The sequence below is a fragment of the Periplaneta americana genome, unplaced genomic scaffold, assembly GCF_040183065.1.
Source record: "Periplaneta americana isolate PAMFEO1 unplaced genomic scaffold, P.americana_PAMFEO1_priV1 scaffold_18, whole genome shotgun sequence".
NCBI classification, from domain to species: domain Eukaryota; kingdom Metazoa; phylum Arthropoda; class Insecta; order Blattodea; family Blattidae; genus Periplaneta; species Periplaneta americana.
Genome location: NW_027185499.1, coordinates 1,657,562 through 1,668,863, shown reverse-complemented (window position 1 = coordinate 1,668,863; position 11,302 = coordinate 1,657,562). Strand labels below are relative to the sequence as shown.

General features: G+C 37.2%; 1 long non-coding RNA gene across 1 annotated transcript; it reads right to left on the bottom strand.

Annotated features, from left to right (window-relative positions):
* Nucleotides 1-211: 211 nt before the first annotated feature.
* LOC138693704 (uncharacterized) lies at nucleotides 212-11,299 on the bottom strand. The gene is made up of 2 exons (XR_011330375.1): nucleotides 11,223-11,299; nucleotides 212-2,968 (listed from the first exon to the last, which is right to left on the bottom strand). It is a non-coding gene; the product is annotated as an uncharacterized lncRNA (long non-coding RNA).
* Between the last annotated feature and the right edge of the window lie 3 nt (nucleotides 11,300-11,302).

Sequence of the window (11,302 nt, the reverse complement as noted above, 5' to 3'; positions counted from 1 at the left end):
ATTTCTCAAACTATTTATTTATTATTTAATTATTTTTTCATATATTTAATTATTTATTTCTCAAACTATGGTCCGAGGACCACCTGTGGTCTTTTGGTTCTTCAAAAAAGACAGAAGAAAAAATAAAATTCAAACGAATTGCGTATCACACTACAGCTGAAAATCTCAGAGTTTGGAAATGAACCATGGCAATCGCCTTTCACTTTTTCTCCCAGTACTGACATTTTATGAAATTTATTACCCTACTCGTCTACCGAATTCCCACTCTACTCTCAGCAACAAAAGAGGGATGTAAAGCACTATGAACGTGGTATCTCGCCATCTTTTCCCCACACATCCCGCGTCTGTAACCCAGCCAGGGACCACCCAAATTTATAACAGAGGATCAAAGTACCAATCTTTTCATGTATTTATGACTTTCTTAATAGTTTTGCCGACACCCAGTCTGCACACTGAAATGGTCACGTATTGTACATCGTATACCAATAATAGAACGTGCCAAATTGCATATTTACTTGTTGGAAATCGGGCATGTTTCTGCATTAATTCTTTTTATTTCTGTTTTTCCAGATGACGATATAAGAAATTTTAGACTCTGCCTATTTTAAAATCCGGGCGAATCAGATCCAAAAATTCAAATTACAATACTTTTCTAATTATATTTTTTGTACCCAATCACAAGTAACGTAAAAAGATGGTCCTCACTTCAAAAAAAGTTTGAGAAACGCTGTGCTAGAGAAATTATGTAATGGACAACTAACGTCTACTTTTAAAATTCCCTTAAAATGGGAGTGGACATGATTGTAACTACAGGGGAGATTTAGATGCTGTTATGGAATGTGGTTGTGAAGATGTTATTTTTGTTTGTGAGGATGTTGAGTTAGAAGAAAATAATATGATGGCGCTGATATAGGCCTACTACATTGCAGGTTATGTTGCCAAGTGTGTAAGTGTAGTAGTAAAGTGTGTTAGATGTTGACAAGTTTATACTGTGATCAGACATTGGAATATTCCAGTGATACAGTATAATTGAATAATTATTTAAGAATAATAGACCGAGGAGTACTCATGTGGTGCACACAATTCGTAACAAATGTGACTGTACTTGCATATAATGTGTTCCAGTGTTTAATTTCGGACAAATATGAGAGCGACTTCATTAATGCAACAAATCAAAGGCGTCTCTTGAAAACATTAATACGTGAACAATGTGAAAGTGTTGGTAATAGTGGTGACTTTACAGTGTGTGATTGCGAACATTTCACAAGTATGCTAGTTTCTAGAGCCACAACTACATTGGCTAATGTTCTAAAATGAAACAAGATAGTATTGCCAGTGCTTCAGGAACAAGAAGAAAATTGCAGAGTTTCATAAAAAAACAGGTACCAATAATAGTGTGTATTTAAATGACATCTCATGAATAACTATACTGCTTCTACTTCTTCAGAGAACTGCGCATTCCTGTCAATTTTCTGCTTTATTAACTGTCGTTTTTCTGTACTAACAGTAGTAAGAAACGAGCTTTAAATGACTTCCGCCAAATTTGGAATAGACATCGACTGAATTGAACTGCCAACAAAGAAAACAAAATCACTACCTGTTCAAGAGCACCACACTCAATCGCTTTCACCTTCATCTTGACGATATTAAAAGCCTAAACTAACCTAACCTAACCTGTCACTAAAATCCTAAACTAATCTAACCTAACCTAACTTGTCACAGATTCGCCTATACAAGGCATAACGAAAGCCTAAACTATCCTAACCTAAACTGTTACAGTTTCGTATATGCAAAGCATAATAAAAGCCTAAACTAACCTAACCTAATTCGTCACTAAAATTCTAAACTAATCTAACCTAACCTAACTTTTCACAGATTCGCCTATACAAGGCATAACAAAAGCCTAAACTATCCTAAGCTAACTTGTCACAGTTTCGTATATGCAAAGCATAATAAAAGCCTAAACTAACCTAACCTAACCTGTCACTAAAATTCTAAACTAACCTAACACAGATTTGCCTATACAAGGCATAACAAAACCCTAAACTACCGTAACCTAACCTGTCACAGATAAGTACGTAAGACTTAATAAAAGTCTAAACTAACCTAGCCTGTCATAACACTCCATTTTCTTACCACTATACACTTCCCTAAGGTATGAAAATGGCCGAATTTCTATGCCGCTGGAACATTGCAAACTAGCGTGAAACGTTTGTAATGTCTCATAAGTTATGTTGGTACATGTAAGACTGCTGAACATGCATATATCCGCAATAGGAAAAGAAGTCAATCAATGCTCATTTAACAACCGTAGTAGTAGTAGTAGTAGATAAAATAATAGTTATGCTGATTACTGTCTTGTTAATATAATTTACTATTAACTAGAGTAAATAATGCCAAGCACCACTATTAAATATACCCAAGAGAAATGGCATGCAGAGCATGTCCCGTTTGTATGACGTCACGATTCTACTATCCAGTCCTGATAAAGAACTTATAGCGAAGGTCCCGGCAGAACCCTATGAACGAATGAGTGTATGCCATCTTGTTCTCTTTTGTATTCACTGTCCACGTAGAACTACGTCTTTTTCCTCAGGCAGTACCTATGAGTGATAACTCTGGAATTTTTTTTTTCTTGTTAGGAGGGAGGGAACATCCCACACACTACGACCTGAGGTATATTGTACACCCCCTATTTGGGATGAGTTGCCCACCGATCGATCCCCTACGTGCACTGACTTAACCACTTGACCCCCTTAACAACTGGTCCCTACAGCCAACAAAGTCCATGTACCACTCCTGCTCCGGCAACCCCTCCAATGCTCCCTTAACGGTCCGAGGTGGAAGTCCTCCACAGAGGTGGTTTGCCCCAGGTTGCGTTGCAGAAGCTATGCATCATCACTTGAATACAATCCACAGAGCCCAGTCGAGAGAGCCAGGAGCTTCGGAGGGCCGCCTGTAGAGCGATCTGAAAACCAGAAGAAGTAACGGAATGATGAATGAAAGGATTATAGGGGAGAAAAGGAAGTGGCGTAGTTGAGTGGGGTTCCAATTGTCTGATAAAGTTACCTGATATTCATCCATAGGGGTGAGGGAAAAACCTTGAAAAAACTTCACCCAGGCAATTCGTCCAAGAATCGAACCCGTGCCCGCTGGGTTCGGAGTTAGGCTCGCTAACCCCTCACTCACAACGGTGGATTAACTCTGGAATTAACTGTCACTGTCCTGATGGAGTGGAAGAGAAGGCCTGATGGCCTTAACCTTACCAGAATAAATAAATAAGTAGTAATAATAATAATAATAATTATTATTATTATTATTATTATTATAAATAACCCACACTTGTTCTCCTTGTCTCCTTAGCAATTAGAATAATAATTGGAGCAAAGGCTAGAGAATCGTGTAGACCATTTTTTTTAATGAGAGATTCTGACCTTAACAAATCAGTACATATACTCTTTAATAAATTTATTCTTATGTAATAAAGAAAATTTTCTAACTAATTCAGCCATACATAGCACAAATACCCGCAGAAAGAATGATTTTCATACACCATCATCAAATTTATCATGCTATCAAAGGGGAGTACGTTACATGGCAATAAAAATTTTCAATGGTCTTCCTGAAGACATTAATGGCCGGTTTGTCCAAGTATTGTTAGAACACTTAACGACTGTTAAACCTTCAACAGTTTGTTAAATACAGTTTTTCCATTTGTTCAACACCAGTTTGGCCTAACAGATTCTTAACCGTTTGTTAACTTTAAATGTAGGATTTCAGGCCGTTAACTCATTTAACAAACAGTTAAACATGGTGAATAACACCACAGCTGTTCAGACAAAAGTTGTGAAAATAACATGTTATGTTTCTCTTTGAGGAATGTTTACAGTAAGGGCCGGTTTCACCAAGCTTCAGTAAATCAGTGCAAATGAAACATTAGCTAGTACTGAACATTAAAATATTTTCACGAGTACGTTTATATGTGCACTCTTCCCCTAGACTTCAAGCCGAGTAGCTATATGTACCTCGTCGCGCTACTTACGTCATGACTCCTCGATGGAGTAGTCAGTAGCGAGTTGGATTGCTATGCCAGGGGCCCGTGTTCGATTCTCAGCGATAACTTTTTTTTTTTATTAATGTAACTAATTTTTATACATGTTACCTTTCTTCATTTTTTTAATTTTGTGTACTGGAACGAATTATTTCGCAACTCTGGCTCCACTAGGAGAATTTAAAAAACTCTTGGGAGATCAATTTTCTTCTCGAAATAAAACAAAGATAAGCAAACAAATTAAAGAAAAATAAAATAAATACACATGTGGATCTAATACTTCATCCACATGCCATCGGCGTCTATCACTCCCTGGCATTTTCGGGGCATTGAGTCCACCAGATCTCGGAAATAGTTCTGGTCCTTAGCGAAATCTTTCCAGGTAACCAGAACTTGATCCCAGAACTGATCTGGATTTTGAGGTGGGATGTCTCGATATTTGTCAATCCTCCTCTTTTTCATGCTTTTCCGTGAACAGTCTTTGAACGTTTATGGCAGTGTGCGCGGGGTGATTATCCTGCTGGAAAATAAAATTTCCATCGGAAAGGAAAACGATTATAAATTCCAAGAATCCAGCTCTTTCGCTTCTGTTTTAAAGTCAGTCCAAACATATCTTATCGCTAGCTATAATAAAATTCTAATAAATGAAAGTTAATATACCAATTAAGTTTTGTTATGTTTGAATGCACATTATGTATTAATTTACTAATATTTCTTAGGTACCGGTATGTAGTTATAATAATCACTTTCATGTCTTAAAATAAAACTCAGTTGTATGCTACTTAGTTGACTAGTTTCAGCTTTGTCTCAGCTGTTTTTATGATATTCTAACCTATGATCAGTTTCTTCTAAAATTTTGAGTACCGGTACCACGATCTTCGTGACGCGGTATCTTTTGTGAATTTTTGTGTCATTCAAATTTTCAAAATGATCGGTTTTTAAATGGTTAATATTATCTCCATTTGACTCTTAATTTTCGAGCAGTTCCAGATATAACAATTCTGCGTCGAAACGTTCTGCATTTTATATTGCAACTAATGAATAATTAAAAATTTAAAGACGGAAATTACTATCACTAAATTTAATGATAGTTTTACTGGTTCGTTAGGCTAAAGATGCTTGGTGAGATATAAAAATGATTTAATGAACCAGTAAATAAATTAATGAATCATTAAAACCTTAATGAAGCTTTGTGAAACCGGCCATAAGACTGGTAATATATAATTTAAAAGATATTTTGGAATATTAATATAGGGAAGATAATCTTTATAAGTCAACTGATTATCATACTGACGCTTATTTCGATGCTGAGCTATTATCCATTTAATATTGAGGAAATGTGCGATCTTAACGTGGCAAGAAATTGAAGTCAGATCTGAATATCCTACAAACAGAAATAGGCCACTTGTTCCAATTCACCAGCTACTATTAACTCTAGATTCTATGTTACTGGCTCTTCAACTATAGCCGATGTCAATAGTACTTCAAAATACACAGTGAGTAAATAATAAAATGTTTCAGCAGCAATTGCTTCTTTAGGACGAAATTACATATAATTTATACATGGACCTGAATTAGAGAATTTTATATCATACGGAATTCTCCTCGGGGTTTTGTGTACAGTTGACTACACACATTCGTGTAATTATTGTCACCTGGTGGTCATAATGCTGAGATTTTTCTAAACAGAAATTCATATTTAGCATTATAAAATATAACCATACTTATAATAATTATTATTATTCAATAGTAGTCAATGCAACTTTCATTTATCAACTCTCTGTACTGTATGAATCATGGCTACTGTAACAGGTTACGATTTTACACATGTATCATGACTTACTCTAAAGTACAGAATTTAAATAATAATAGCAGCCAATAAGAAGTTGTCTTATATATGCAAAATCATTACCAACTGCTGTTGAGTAGTTAGAATAGTATTAACAACAGTTAAAGTTAAGTGTTGGTTATTTTAAACAAAATTATGTTGGAAAAATGAAAAACATCTTAACAAAACGTTTAAAATAAACCAGCTGTTAATTTAACATTTGTTAAGCCAAATTAAACATTACTTGGAGAAACTGGCCATAAGAATCATAACCAAAACCCTGCATTATTTAAGGTAAAACTAAAAAATTACTTAATATCTCACACTTTTTATTCTGTAGATGAATTCTTGACGTTTCACTGTACTGTGTAAATATTTTAGTACTATTAAATGGTAAACATATTGCATTGTATAATATGTTATTGTTATTAAGGTAGGCCTACCGGTATTAATTCTGTATATATTTCATATCCTGCATAGAATTGGAATATATCAGTCCCCTAACTGCCCATTGTGCAATTCAAACCAAGAAATTGATTCGGAACACCTCCATATATGGGCTTCAGTGGCTGGCCATGATAATATCTTTGAAAAATATTGGAGTGCAAGAGGTCAAATGACTTTATTGTCAAACGCATGGCATTAGAAAACAACAACATATATTTCGTATTTGCATTTTTATATGTTAAACGTAAGAATTGGATATGTTAGGCTACATTCTATGCTATAAAGCAACTGTAAGAATATTATGGAAAAAATTAATCTATCTGCCTGCCTGCCCGTCCATCTGTCTTCACCTTGATCGTCTCGTATTTTCTTTGTTCCTGTATTCCCCATTTTCTCCTTGTATTTTGAGGAAAGAAAGTTACATTTGTTCGTGCCAAATTTTCTCTTTAAAGGACAAAACTAAAATTCTTTCAAACATCTATTATCATAATACACTGCTCTCTTAAACTGACTGAGCATATTGGGAATTCAATCAATAGCTTTCCCAAAATCGGCTATGAAAAGTTTAATATAAAACAGTGGATGATAAAATTAATGTGCATTAAATTGTGAATTATTTGAAAGAAACATCATATATTCTGTGTGACAATGTCATAAACTGTGAAGGAACGAAAGTATTTGCATATCATATGAAATATGAATTATCTACATACTGGTATCGAAATAATGGTCTTTATACATTGGGAGGAAAAAACAAAACAAGAAAAATATATCTTAGCATGCAGGCTTTCACGGCCGGTGTCTAGTTGAAACAGAGCTTCCGGGCTAAGATGCCGTGGTCTACTGGTGCTGACGTTACCAGACGTTTCGTCTACTTCTACGGCAGACATCTTCAGTGGTTAGGTATCCTCGGTCGAAGTCTTCTGCTCGGGATACCTGTAGCAACTGATGACATGACTGGTTGCTCGTCCTTATTTATAGCGCTGAGACTTGGTGTTCCGTTGTCGCGGCGGTCCGCGCCCGTCAGATCGTGACCTTGGACTGGCCGTGGCGTTGATTGGTCGCGGCGGCTCGCACCTGCTCGGTCCCGGTGGCCTTGGGCTGGTCGTGGCGCACAGTTGTTGCGGCGGTCCGCGCTCGCTAGAGTGCGGTGGCCTTGGGCTGGTTGTTGTGTTCCAATATCGTGGCGGACAGCACTCGCAGGATTTCGGTTTCCATCCGTCGTACCGTCGCTGTGCACAGGTTTTTGTACGAGTCCGTTTCAGGACAGGATGCCAGCAGTTGTTAAGTTTCAGACCCTCTTCTTTACGGTTGAAATTGTTTGGATGTTTATGGATTTCAACGAACGGAACTGCAGATTGGGACAGCTGGATAAATCTGCAGTGGCGGAACATGCGTTTCAGGATGGGAGGCACGACATACAGTTCCGAGAAACAGACATCCTCAGTAACACGTCCAATTACTTCCCCCGCCTATTCAGGGAAGCGATTGAAATCCATAAACATCCAAACAATTTCAACCGTAAAGAAGAGGGTCTGAAACTTAACAACTGCTGGCATCCTGTCCTGAAACGGACTCGTACAAAACCTGTGCACAGCGACGGTACGACGGATGGAAACCGAAATCCTGCAAGTGCTGTCCGCCACGATATTGGAACACAACAACCAGCCCAAGGCCACCGCACTCTAGCGAGCGCGGACCGCCGCAACAACTGTGCGCCACGACCAGCCCAAGGCCACCGGGACCGAGCAGGTGCGAGCCGCCGCGACCAATCAACGCCACGGCCAGTCCAAGGTCACGATCTGACGGACGCGGACCTCCGCAACAACGGAACACCAAGTCTCGGCGCTATAAATAAGGACGAGCAACCAGTCATGTCATCAGTTGCTACAGGTATCCCGAGCAGAAGACTTCGACCGAGGATACCTAACCACTGAAGATGTCTGCCGTAGAAGTAGACGAAACGTCTGGTAACGTCAGCACCAGTAGACCACGGCATCTTAGCCCGGAAGCTCTGTTTCAACAAGAAAAATATATATTTTCGCTGCCAAACACTTCACCATTTTATTTCATCACATACTTCTTAAGACATTCAACTTCTTATGTAGGGTTCCGAAACACTTAACAAGTATGAAAAATACGTTCGTTTGTATCCTGGCAGTAATATTAATGCAATTTTAACACACCAAAAAATGTTGTAAAGTGAGTTTTCAGTACATATCATCACAGCTTTAAAGAAACTATTGAAATAATGTCTATAAACTACAAACAAATATTATACGTAGGCTTCAGATAAACTAGGTTTGAAGATTATGGCTATAGAAACAATTGAGACAAGATACACACGTATGGAGTGTTGACAAATTTATACGGATGAATCTCTTATATCATATTCAAAGGTGCAGAAACTGGGATGAATATGTCCTGCCTTTTCATTTTACTATTCTGTCAGAGAATATACAACAAATTTTTAAGTTACTGCTATTTACATATTACTTACAAATGGCTTTTAGAGAACCTGGAGGTTCATTGCCGCCCTCACATAAGCATGCCATCAATCTCTATCCTGAGCAAGATTAATCCAGTCTCTACCATCATATCTCACCTCCTTCAAATCCATTTTAATGTTATCCCCCCATCTATGTCTCGGCCTCACCAAAGGTTTTTTCCCTCTGGTCTCACAACTAACACTCTATATGGATTTCTGTCTATTTACATATATGTTTGCAAAATCTCTTATATAGATTAAATAAATACAGTAACAAATATAAATGACACTGGGGAGGAAATTAAACGCAGAATAAATATGGGAAATGCCTGTTAATATATTCGGTTGAGAAGCTTTTGTCATATAGTATGCTGTCAAAAAATCTGAAAGTTAGAATTTATGAAGAGTTATATTACCGGTTGTTCTGTATGGCTGTGAAACTTGGACTCTCATTTTGAGAGAGGAACACAGATTAAGGGTGTTTGAGAATAAGGTTCTTAGGAAAATATTTGGGGTGAAGAGGGATGAAGTTACAGGAGAATGGAGAAAGTTACACAACGCAGAGCTGCACGCATTGTATTCTTCACCTGACATAATCAGCAACATTAAATCCAGACGTTTGAGATGGGCAGGGCATGTATCACATATGGGCGAATCAGAAATGCATATAGAGTGTTAGTTGGGAGACCGGAGGGAAAAAGACCTTTGGGTAGGCCGAGACATATATGGGAAGATAATATTAAAATGGATTTGAGGGAGGTGGGATATGATGATAGAGACTGGATTAATCTTGCTCAGGATAGGGACCAATGGCGGGCTTATGTGAGGGTGGCAATGAACCTCCAGGTTCCTTAAAAGCCAGTAAGTAAGTAAGAAAGAGTAAATAAATTCTAATTATCAGATTGAAGGGCAGCCATACAGACTATAATCTTACAACAGATCACGAAAAAGGCTAAAATAGCCTACAAGATTTAAAAAAGATGCGTTATCTAACTAAACTACAGAAAAAAAATAGTTGTTTCCTTCCCATTGTGACATGAAAGAAATGAAACAGTAGACTTTTGGCTAAAAAGAAAACTGAAATTTTACAACAATTCAATAACAATTATTCTGTAAAACAACTAATCAGAAGTAAATTCAGATCTGCCCAAAACAATAAAATTTGGATGGAGCAAATGATACTACCAGGAAATTTTGAATGGTTAACCCCAAGATAATCCCTCAAGGGCCTCATAAATCAGGTTGATAACAAGTCATGTCACGATTGTTTGACAAGCCACCTGCACAGGATAGGAATTTCTTATACTTCAGCCCGTGTATTGTGTGATGCAAATGAAGAAATGAACGTGAAACATGTCCAGGGATGCAAAGCATTGCTAGAACAAGATAACATCATAGAAAAATATTGGAGTGCAAGACAGCGATTGACTTATTGTCAAGTGCCTAGACACTGGACCAACAACAATATATCACCTGTACAATATAAGTACAACATTCGTATTTGAAAATATGTAACATTCTGAAAAGTAAACATTACACTACAACCAGATGAAGCTCATGCTGTAAACCTGCTGCATTCCTATGTGGGCTGTACTTTATAATTTGGGTGCGCAACTTGAATAAAATCGATTAGGCACGTTACACATCGGGTGATGCAAGAAACATGATGCATGGCACATGGAGCGTGACACATAACGCCATGTTATTTGATGTAATGAGTCGTTCAGTATGGAGTCATCAGATGATGATCTCCTGCTATAGGCAATAATAAGAATGCGAAGATAAAGGTGTAGGTTTTGGATTCATTGGTTGAAAATCGTGGTGCTTGTAATGTTTTATTGGTAGAGTTAGCACAGCATCCAGATAAATTCACAGAATATTACAGAATGTCGAAAGAATTATTTGAAGATGCGACAAATTGTGAATATTCCTAATAGATGGAAAACATGTATGAGCATTACACAAGCACATGGAATTTTCACTCTGATTTCTGTTGAAGACTTGGGTAGAAATAGTATTGGTGCTATGGTTGCCAACTGTTTTTGAAGAAAATATGGGAGACTAAGTGGTCTACAATATTTCACCTAAAAAATTGAAAAATTATTCAATTCAGTTAGCGGCACTAAAAACAATTTTATTCTACATTTTGGCAGTTAGGCTTAAATTAAAGTATTTTGAGATATTTTACCTAGCGTAATAGTTTCAAACAAATTGTAAAAATTTCCTACATGAGTAATTGAAGTTGACTGTGATTTGCAGTTCTGATTTGATTAAAGTGTCGCGCTCCTTTTTCGGACATCTGAGGATTGCGAGACTTCATATGTGAGTATAGGTATATCAATGTTAACAAGCTTGTTAAAATTGGCCATAAAGTCATTTAAATATGTGCTCCTGCATATATGACTTACCAGTGTATGTCTAAAATGCAGGTAGCAGGCCATTGATGATATAATGAGGAGAGTTTGGCTGGCACCATGGATTGTGTCAC